This window comes from Talpa occidentalis, unplaced genomic scaffold (genome assembly GCF_014898055.3).
Source record: "Talpa occidentalis isolate TD23 unplaced genomic scaffold, MPIMG_talOcc4v2.1 talOcc4.963, whole genome shotgun sequence".
Classification (NCBI taxonomy): Eukaryota; Metazoa; Chordata; class Mammalia; order Eulipotyphla; family Talpidae; genus Talpa; species Talpa occidentalis.
The window spans coordinates 6,010-16,036 of record NW_023605376.1 but is presented as its reverse complement, the minus strand read 5'-3'; the positions used below and the strand labels follow the sequence as shown (position 1 = coordinate 16,036).

The window sequence follows — 10,027 nt, the reverse complement described above, 5'->3', positions numbered from 1 at the left end:
TTGCCTGTTGATTTTTAATTTAGTATAATTACATACTCCCCCACCCCCCACCCCCGCCCTATCCCTTATGTTTCCTCGACATTCCTCCTATAAGTGAAACCATCCGGTATTTTTCTTTTTCCTTCTGAGTTATTTCACTGAGCATAATCCCTTCAAGCTCCATCTATGTTGTTGTGAATGACATGAGTTTATCTTTTTTTGATCACTGAGTAATATTCCATGGTGTATAGATACCACATCTTCTTAATCTAGTCATCTATTTTTGGGCATTTGGGTTGTTTCCATAGCTTACCTACTGTAAATAGTGGTGCTATAAACTAGGAGTGCAGGTGTCTAAAGGAGATGATTACTGAATCAACCCACCAGATCACATATGGCAGCACCTAAATTTTCCCTGGAGTATTCCATTTTGCTCTGTTTGATTCAGTGTTTTCAAATTGCAGGAGAGTACTTCAGGTTATCAGTTCTACAGGTTGGGGGTAAATGTGTCTCACTTTCCAGGCTTTTGTGAGGGAGCGTTTTATAAACTAGATGTAGCAGTCATTGAAAATAAAGTATATGAAGGTTCTTAGTGATATGAGAGAAATTTCTAAGAAAGTAATCCAAGAAGAAAATAGAATTGAATGTACAGCATGCAATTAACTTTTAAAACAGTTGCATTTGCAATGTTCAATACTTATTAACCAATAAATATATACCCCATGTACGTGATATCCAACATTCCAAATAAGGATCTTTAGGGGCTGTCTTAGCCATTTTATATCCTGATGCTGCCATGGCATGGAACAGAGGACTGTGCCTATGAATGATGCCCAGTAAATCCTTATTGGGTGCCACAGATTTGGGTGCTGTGGTTTTGAAGGAAATTACTATTTTTATTCCAGGAGGTTTCCTGGTTCAGTTGGGGACTGGCTGGTGAGGCTGAGCTCCTGGATCACCTAGCTTTTATTCATCATTTCAGATCCAGCAACCAGGGAGCCTGGACAAAGTGATGTTCTGAGCCAAATAGTTCCCCTATCCCTACCCTCTCTAGTTTGGACAGTTTTTTAGCTTCCAGAACATCTGTGAACCTGACTATGCCAATGCTGTGTATAGCCAAGATGGTAAGAGCTCTGGGGAGGGGGTGAAGTTTCCCAGGAGCAAAAGACACCATAGGTGGGGGGTGGGGGAGGATTCCTGAGCCTGTACACTCAGTCTTGGCACCTAGGCTTCTCATGCTATTTATCACTATGCCTCCTCTGGGAATCTACCATTTCCTGTTCACCTGATCATCTCCTTCTCTTGCAGATTCTAAGTCCCTCATTAGCATGAAACTTCCTCCAATGGATTGGTTCCTTGACCTTTTCATCCCAGAATTTTGGTGCTGGGTGCCCAGGATCTTTCTTGTGCTGACCCTACGCAGTAAGTCATCCCATCAGGTGGATTGCCTGGCCCCCATGTGCACATCCTAAACTAAGCTTCTGGGAGGGGAGGTAGGGGAGAGACAGCTGAAATTTCAACTGGCCTGTTAAGTGGAGCTAAGGCACCTTCCTGTGGGTCATCTTTCCACCAGAATAGTCATCCATTCTATTAGTTCTTCTATTAGATCCAGCAACCAGGAGCCTGGACAAAGTGATGTTCTGAGCCAAACAGTTCCCCTATCCCTACCCACTCTAGTCTGGACAGTTTCTTAGCTTCCAGAACATCTGTGAACCTGACTATGCCAATGCTGTGTATAGCCAAGATAGTAAGAGCTCTGGGAGGGGGTGAAGTTTCCCAGGAGCTGGGTACAATATAGATTTGGTTATCAAGTTGGTCTAGAGGATCAGAATAGCATGGATGAGTTTATAAAATGGTTTTGGATTTTGATATTGGTTCTTTAACATGAGTCATTGTAAAGGCTGTGTTGACCTTATGGGCCACCTGGCAGGCCCGGAGGTACCTGCGGCCTGTAGGGGTCATGCTGTAGACAGTGTCATTCTGGTGGAAAATATTCCTTACTCGGGAAAAAAGCAGGTTCTTTAGGTCCTCAATGGCCTGGATGTAGGACTGGGAGCTCCTGAGGGGGAGGAGGAGGAAGAGACTGGAGAGGAGCGGGCTGCTCACCTGGAGCGGGGTGGGGTCCAGGGAGGGTGTCCTCAGCCAATGGGGTCAGCGACAAAGACACATGTCATTTCTGTGTACAGCTTTGTCACCCTGGACCTTAGAAGGGGAATGAAATGCTCCCTGTTCAGGGGTCAGGGTCTGGGGACAATGAAGGTTGGTCTGGGCTGGAATTTGCCCCTGGTCTGTCCCAAGCACTGGATTCTCACTTTTTGTGCCCATGTGGACCCACGTTGCCCGAAATGCCTGCCTGTCGGCGGAGGCCACACCAGTTGGTAAGAACAAGGACCCACATTGGAGGATCCCCACTGACCTGTCTGTCTGCACGCTGCCCTGGTGGCTGAAGGCGCACTTCATGATGGTGTCCAGGGTCATCAAGGAGACGTACTCGAAGACCTCCACACGTGGGTTTGGGCCACTGAGCTGCTCCCATTTGTCCTGTGGGGCAGGGGACATGGACCCTCCTCCACCGCACAGAGGCCTCGGCTGTGGGGCTGGGCTCTCCCTGTCTCTATTCAGATGGGATTTCCTCACTTTGTAAATAGATGTGTTTTAATCACTTTACGTTATAGAATAAATTGTTTGTGAAATGATGCCTTTTTTCCCCCAGAAATTGTTACTGTATAGTAAGACATGTTACCCATAATGTTGTGACAGTTCTTGGAACTTTAGGACCGAATTTATGATGATAATTACTTTTTGCAAAACCGTGGTTCTGAAGAACACAGTTTCTCAGGGACAAAGGGGAATCTTTTCTGACCTGAGAATGGAGTTAGCCTGAGGCAAGTTCAAGCAATAGTGTCAAGGCCAGAGAAAGACTAAGGGCCAGTCCTGGTCTTCTAAGGCAGGGAATGAGGAACTTTAGTTCCTTTTGTCATGAAATGTTAGTTGACCAGAGTCGGGTGAGGAGTCGAGTCCTGAGAGAGGTGAGGCAGAGGCAGGAGCAGCACTAGATGCAGACGGGTCTCGTCTCCTCAGGGAGTGGGGCTTCCAGTCCTTGGAGGAGCTCCGAGCGCCAGAGGCTCAGCATTCTGGGATGTGCGCCCTGCATTGACGCTGCCCATGTGGGCCAGCCTAGGGGAGCATGTCCTGCGGCTCAAGGGATAGACACTCCTGTCCATGCGGTTGGGGACAAAGATGTGGGAGAAGGACCTGCTCTCCACTGTGTCTCTTTCTCCAGTGGGGTTGAGCCAGTGGGATGCAGGCTGGCACCGGCACCTGCTGCCCTCGCTAGTTAGGGAGCGTGTCTTGAGAACATCCTCTGGGTGGTTGTGTCTGGGCATCCGAGGACGCACACATGTGAGGGTGGAGTCTGGGTTGCGCTGTGTATATGGTGGGGAGAGAGGACAGACTTACCAGTATCACCCGTGCAGAGTCAGCCACGAGCCCCACGTAGGGCTTCAGGATGTCATAGTGGAAGGCTGGGGTCAGCATCCGCCGGTGCTGGAACCATGCCTGCCCGTTCAGCAGGAGCAGACCGTACCCTGGGGCACAGATGGGTGTTTTAGAGAAGGGGAAAGGGATGGGAGCCATGACTAGGGGCAAAATAATTTAGAAGAAGGCAAATTATGGGCAAGGTGGGTTTGGGGAAGGAAAAATTTTCCTCTACCCTTGTGGGTTCTTTCAACTGGAAAATAATTAAATTAACACCAGACAAATTGCCAGGGAAAATATTTCAATTTAATGAAATACCCACAGGGAATTTTCCTAGACATTAGTGATTCTAAAAGTAAAATGGGATCTAAGTCTTCCTGACATAGGAAACAGGGGTGGAGTCTCAGCTTGAAAGAAGGTAGACAATTCACAGGAAGATGAGATCATCTGTTTGGTGAATAAATGCTTGCCACGCCATGCTAAGACCAAGGGTCCCAAGAATTATTCTATATAAGCAGCCTGACAAATTCCTCCACATTTCTCAAGTGTTAATCATATACCTGGAACAGGCCTTCTAGCTTAATTCCTTTAGGTCTTTAGGGGACAAGGCAAAAGCTCTTCCAGAGTCTTTTGAATCCTTATTGAGTTTTAAAAAATCCACATGCTAAAGTGCGTATTTGGGAGTCAGGTATTCTGCTTCCCTCATCAAAAGGCCAGTACATTTGAGGATACAATTTTCCAAACTTAGTAGGTCCCTAGGGTGTTATTACACCCTCTATAAAATAAAGGTTGAAGAGAGCAGGGGGGTGGTGGTAGAAGGAGTGCAAGTTGAGGCTGAGAAGGTTGGAGAGGAATAAAGTGACGTGAAGGAGCTGAGCGTCAGGGAGGCTCTCAGCACCCTCAGAAAGAGGTGAGTGTTTTAGTAGCAAAGAAATGAGCTTGATGCAGACATGAGTGTGTGACAGGGAGCTGGTCACCTGTCATTCTCTGTGCCAAAACGATAATGCTTAGCGAAGCTACCTGATCAGTGGCCGTGGTCTGAGTTAGATGTACTTACCAATCCAGGGAGCCAGTAATCTGTAACCATGAGCCTTTGGGTCTGAAAGATAATGTAGGACATTACAGGACTCTTCAGGGGACCAATTAAGAGAGGTACCCCTAAGAAGACCTGTGGTGCTGATTGTCAATAGGGGATTTGTCTCAAACCACTCCCATTTGTCTTAATGCCTCTCACCCCCAGCTCTGTCCTGAGAGTCAATGTGGCCTCAGGAAGTCAGACTCAGCTTCCCAGCAACTGATCACCTCTGGGTGGTGATGGCATGAAATAGAAGCTCTGTCCTCAAGAGCAAAGAAAAAGACAGAAATTTGTGTGAATTTTCTACTATGTTGGTGGCTTAGTCCCCCCATGATCCCGATCAGGCAACACCTGGAGCCAAAACCAACTCAGTGGGTAGGAATGATCTTTCACAGCTGGGGTAATTTCTGTAATAAATAATCAGAATTTGGGGGAAAAGAAATTTACCCAACACAGTCATTTTAATCATTCACTTAAAGTAAACACTGCTACCCTTTGTCTGGGAGGATGGTTGCTAAGGTTCAGTTGTTATCACTAAACTGCAATTGTTTCTGGAATTTCACAGACCTGGGGGGCATGTCCCCAAGTGGGAAGAGCTGCTCCCACCAGGTATAGTTTGCTCTCACCTGACCTCCTGAGAATCACTTTCATGTAGTCAGGGTCATAGACCGAGAATAGGACCTCTGTCCCCCAGAGCCAGCGAGGACAGGCACAGGGAAACTTTTCCACCCTTTCAGTAGTGGTGCTAGCTTATCTTTTTGGAACTGTCATCAAGGGAAAGACAAATCAGTGGAAATGTTCTATGTTGTGTGATTAGAGGGGACTGACGGGCAGGGAGGCCATGGGGCGTTAGTTCTGTATCGATCATCAATACTAAAAATTCAGAAGTTTTCTTATAACATGAGCTCTGATCCAGACTGTGCTTGCCCAAGGTTGACCTTAGAGCACGTTCTGTCCAGTGTTGGGTGGTGCTGTTGCCCTCAATCCAAACAGCTTAGGGAAACTTTCCTCAGGGATTGACTCCATGATGGGAAAGTCTGGATGTCATTAGAGAAAATATTTGCATAAGCCATTTCTACAGCAATTTGCATCACTTGGGAAGCAAATTATTTGTCAGATAATTTTCTTTATTTAGAGATAAAATGGATTACACTTTAATATTCATTCATTAATTGTTTTTGCTATACTGGGAAACACATTTTATTTTATTTTTTTTTTAAATAATAAATTTTATTTTTATATTCCCCATACAATTGCAACCCTCCCATTCTGACCCAATCCCTCCCCTCCCGCCCCCCACCCCACAAAAAGTGTCTCCGGTTCATAGTTTTTTGTTGATTTTGATTTCCACTTTCTTATAGTGTTATAGGACAGGGAGAGGGGCAGCCCAAAACCCCGCAAACCTGCCTATTCTACATGGGTTCTGCCATTCGCTGCATCAACACAAAACATAGGAGACTTTAATGGGAAGGAACTTTAATACAACTAGGAAACAATACAGGAAAGGCAAAGAGTCTAGTTTCTAAATGAAGCACCCAAAGTTACCCGTCCCCTCGTGGGTAAAAGTCCATCCAAATGGGATTGGCCCAGAGCAAGGCCCCAAAGCCTGCCACAAGTCTAAAGCATCTTCCAGTGGGGACCCACAGAAAAGGGTCAGAAACTACCAGACAAGCCCAGAAGGAAAAGAGCAAAATCAACATCAAGATAAAAGCTGCCATTGTCACCTCCCCACGGGTCTCACCCACATCTGTGTCACCCAGTCCACGTCCAAAAGACAAGCGCAGTTTCTTCACGTGTCTCTAGGCTCCATGCGCCTCCTCCAGGTCTCCTGGCTCCATCCTGCTTCCTTCCTCAGTCTCTTCTGCAGCTTCTCCTCTTCCTGCTCAGCTCCACCCTCCCTTGGGTGGGGCAGGGAACCTCCCCCTTTCCTGGGGACCACCCTGTTACAATAGTTGTTCATTTTCCTGTTCCCTTATTTAAGTTTTCTAGATTCCTGCTATGAGTGAGACCATCCGGTATTTTTCTTTTTCTTTCTGGCTTATTTCGCTGAGCATGATCCCTTCCAGCGCCATCCATGTTGCTGCAAATGGCATGTGTTTTTCTTTTTTGAATGCTGAGTAATATTCCATGGTGTATATGTACCACATCTTCTTGATCCAGTCATCTATTTTTGGGCATTTGGGTTGGGAAACACATTTTATTTATAAATATGTTAGGGGAAAAAGGATGTCCCAAAGCTAATTCCATACAGGCTTTGTGGACTCCACCCCCACCCCAGGTCAAAGCCAAAGACACTGGGAACTCCAAATCCCATCACCACCAAAGGGAAGGTGGCTGGGACCTGAGGGTGGGGTTAAGCAGCCAGGTGGATATAAAAGGCAGACACGTGGGCTTTGGGGGATCCCCATTTTGGCTTTCCGCCAGCTCGCAGCATCCGGCCAGCTCTGAGAGTGACTTTGGGTTTCCAAGTCGGCGGATCGGGTAGGACGCATTAAAGACTTTATTTCCCTATTTTCTCCCTGAGTTGTACATTTTCCTTATTTCTTTTTCCCTTGTAAATAAACCTTTTATTAACCTTTTGTGTGTGCCTGTAGTGGAGTATTCATAAGTCCCTTTTAAGCGCGCGGGTGAGGACCCACAGCCAGGAACCCGTTCAATATCGGGGCTGCTCTATAACAAATATACATACACATTTTCAAACTTTCTGGCACACATGTAATCAAATGTTAATATGAAGTCATATTGGGGGTATTTATACCTAAAAGAAAAAAAGTAAATGCAAAATTGTGTGTATAATATTATCTTATAAGCTGAATATATAAACATTTAGAGAGCAAAGTCTGGACGAACACCTATGAGAATGGTGTTGAGGTCTGATTTTGGAATTTGGGTTTTCTGTCTCATTTTCCCTTACCAATCCCAAAGAAGCTTTGTGAGCTCCCCACGGCCTGAAGTACACATTTAAACTCCTGAAGCACAAAGGCCTGTGCCTCCCTTCTCTCCCCTTGCTCCTGCTGAGCTGGCAGCCCCAGGAACCCTGCTCCACCCTACAGACACTGCTGCTCTGGCCCAGCTAGGCCTGCTCTCCCCCGCATCTGAGCACAGCTCCTCATCTAGCTGGGGTGCACCTTCTTCAGCACAAGCAGATGCCTCCCTTCAACTTTCAAGACTCAGATTTAATGTATTATCTTTGGAATTCTCAGAAACATTTGGCTCTAGTCACGTTCCATTTAGTCAACTCTTCTTTGCTCCAACTGTAACATGTAACTCAAAGCCACCTATGCTTCACAGGTGTCTGACCTTTGTACTTTGTCCTTTTGACACCAGGATTGACCAGCCTGAGACAACTTCCACCACTGTGGACAGGCTCCCTCGGTCAGCACCCAGTTTCCGAGTACCCACCATGTGCCGGGCACTGGGTCCGACACTGAGGCAGTTTATGGTACAGACCCTCACCTGTGTGGAGCTTCTGGTCTGGTTGGGATGAAAGAAAGATTAAGGAGCAGGACAAGAGATGATAATTAATATGTGAAGAAGGAAGCTCAAGCCTCTGGAGAAGGGGCCTGACTCAGAGTGGACATGAGACAGCTCCCCCTCGTGCTCATTCAAGGAAGGACGCATGATTCACCAAGACTACTGGGTTAACAGGTGGATCAGAGGCGTCTCTCCTGGAAGAGCTCACAGCTGGGACACTGCAGACAAAAGGAGCTGGGGCAGGGTGGCGCTGCTCCAGGAGAGACCACTCTTGCAGGGGCAAGAGGTGTCCCCTGTGTCCTGGGAGACCAGAGACACAACTTGGAGAAGGTGATTTGGGCTGGGCTTTGTCAGATGACGGAGGAGGGACTCAAGGTGGAGGGTGCAGTGTGAGCAGAGGGCCGAGGCCAGAATGCACAGTCAGGCGGAGGACAAGGAGTAACCGAGGGTCAAGGAGATGAGGAAGGAGAAAGGAAGGGTACTGGGTACAGTTCCTGGAGGCTTTGGCTGTTTCCAGTTCATGTCCTTGACTCTACTCTGCTGATAACCATGTTGCCCCCTTCTCTGAGTAAAGAGAGGCCTCAGCTCTCTGCAGCCTCACACTTATTTCCTCTCAGTTTATGTTCTATCCACAAACCATTTGTGAGCCCTTCTCCACAAAGCCCCATTAACTTCCTCCAAGCCCTTCCTCCAGGGCTCAGGGCAAGCAGAGTAGGGTGTCTAGCACTGTCCCTCTCCATAGCCTGCAGCTGCCCCTTCCCTCCCTTCTATCACTCAGTATACCTGGACTGACACCCCTCTGTAAAGGTTCTGTGATGGGTGTGGGGGGTGGGTGAGAGGAATGAGATCCGAAAAGAGCTCACAGAACAGTAGTTTGGGAAACAAGAGCTGGGAAGTAAACAAATTCTGTTCACTTTGCAGCTCAAACGTCAGCACTCCTTACGTGGGGTCATCCTAGACACCTCCGCTCACCTGTGCCAGCTACTTGTCAGGGTTTTAGCACTGAAATCACCAGCCTGGAAATCCCTCAGTCCTGGGCTAGCTGGTTGGTCTTCCACACCTGACATCATCCCCTCCCTAACCCCACCCCCACCACAGTTCGTGGTCCTCTTTTCCTGTGAACTGACGGCTTCTGAGGTTCCTCTCTATTATCTCCACAGACTGTGAACCCCACAGAGCAGGGAATGTCTGTGTTCCCAGGTAAGCTCAGAGCAGGTATAAGAGGGCATTGAATGACAAGTACAGGGAAGTATCTAGAAGCCTGGTGAGGGAGACAGCGGAGGCTCTCTGCAGCAGAGGGGAGACTCAGGAGGAACAGATGTCGTCCTCAAAGAGCAGGGCTGCCAGGACACCCTGCAGACTGGCCTGAGAGAGGACAGTCTCCCACACACCTGAGCCTCCAGCCCAGGCTGCCCTGAGGGTGCACTCTCTGTTGACTACAATGAAGAGCCAAGACCTGAGAGGTGACCTGGGCTTTCCCTGGAGGCCAAGTATAGGTGCACAGCAAGGCATGGCCAGTGACTTGCTGAACCTGATTGTGCCATGAGAACCCAGCCCTCCCTGCCCTCTCATTGCCCCCCTCCACCACCTCCTTAGATTGTCCAAAGAGCCAGTGGGAGGGCGGGCACGGGAACTGCTGGAGGGCTTTGAGCAGCCACTGCCTGTGCAGGTAGAGCTGGGCAGCCTTGATCAGCAGCAGAACCAGGCTGAGCAGGGAAGCCACTTGCAGGAGCCCAGACACACTGGCCAGGGGTCCGGAGGGGCTCAGCACAGAGGCATTCATGGTGCAGCAGCTCCTGTGTGGTGACTGTCCCTGACCACCCCTGACCACCATGATCACATCAGTCCTCCGTTGGGCATAGGATTACTCTGCTTACCTGTAGAGAGGGTGATGGGTGAGGACAGAGCTCAGAGTTCAGCTGCCAGAAGTAATTAATTGGGGAGAATGACCCTCTGAAAACAGTGCTTTTTCAACTGTCAGTGGCAATCGCCCACTATCCCCTCTCCATAAGAGTCACAGAT

At 48.1% G+C, this 10,027-nt stretch overlaps 1 pseudogene; it reads right to left on the bottom strand.

The window, feature by feature from the left end:
- Nucleotides 1–1,890: 1,890 nt before the first annotated feature.
- Nucleotides 1,891–9,788, bottom strand: LOC119237504 (cytochrome P450 4A11-like; annotated as a pseudogene).
- Nucleotides 9,789–10,027: the final 239 nt, after the last annotated feature.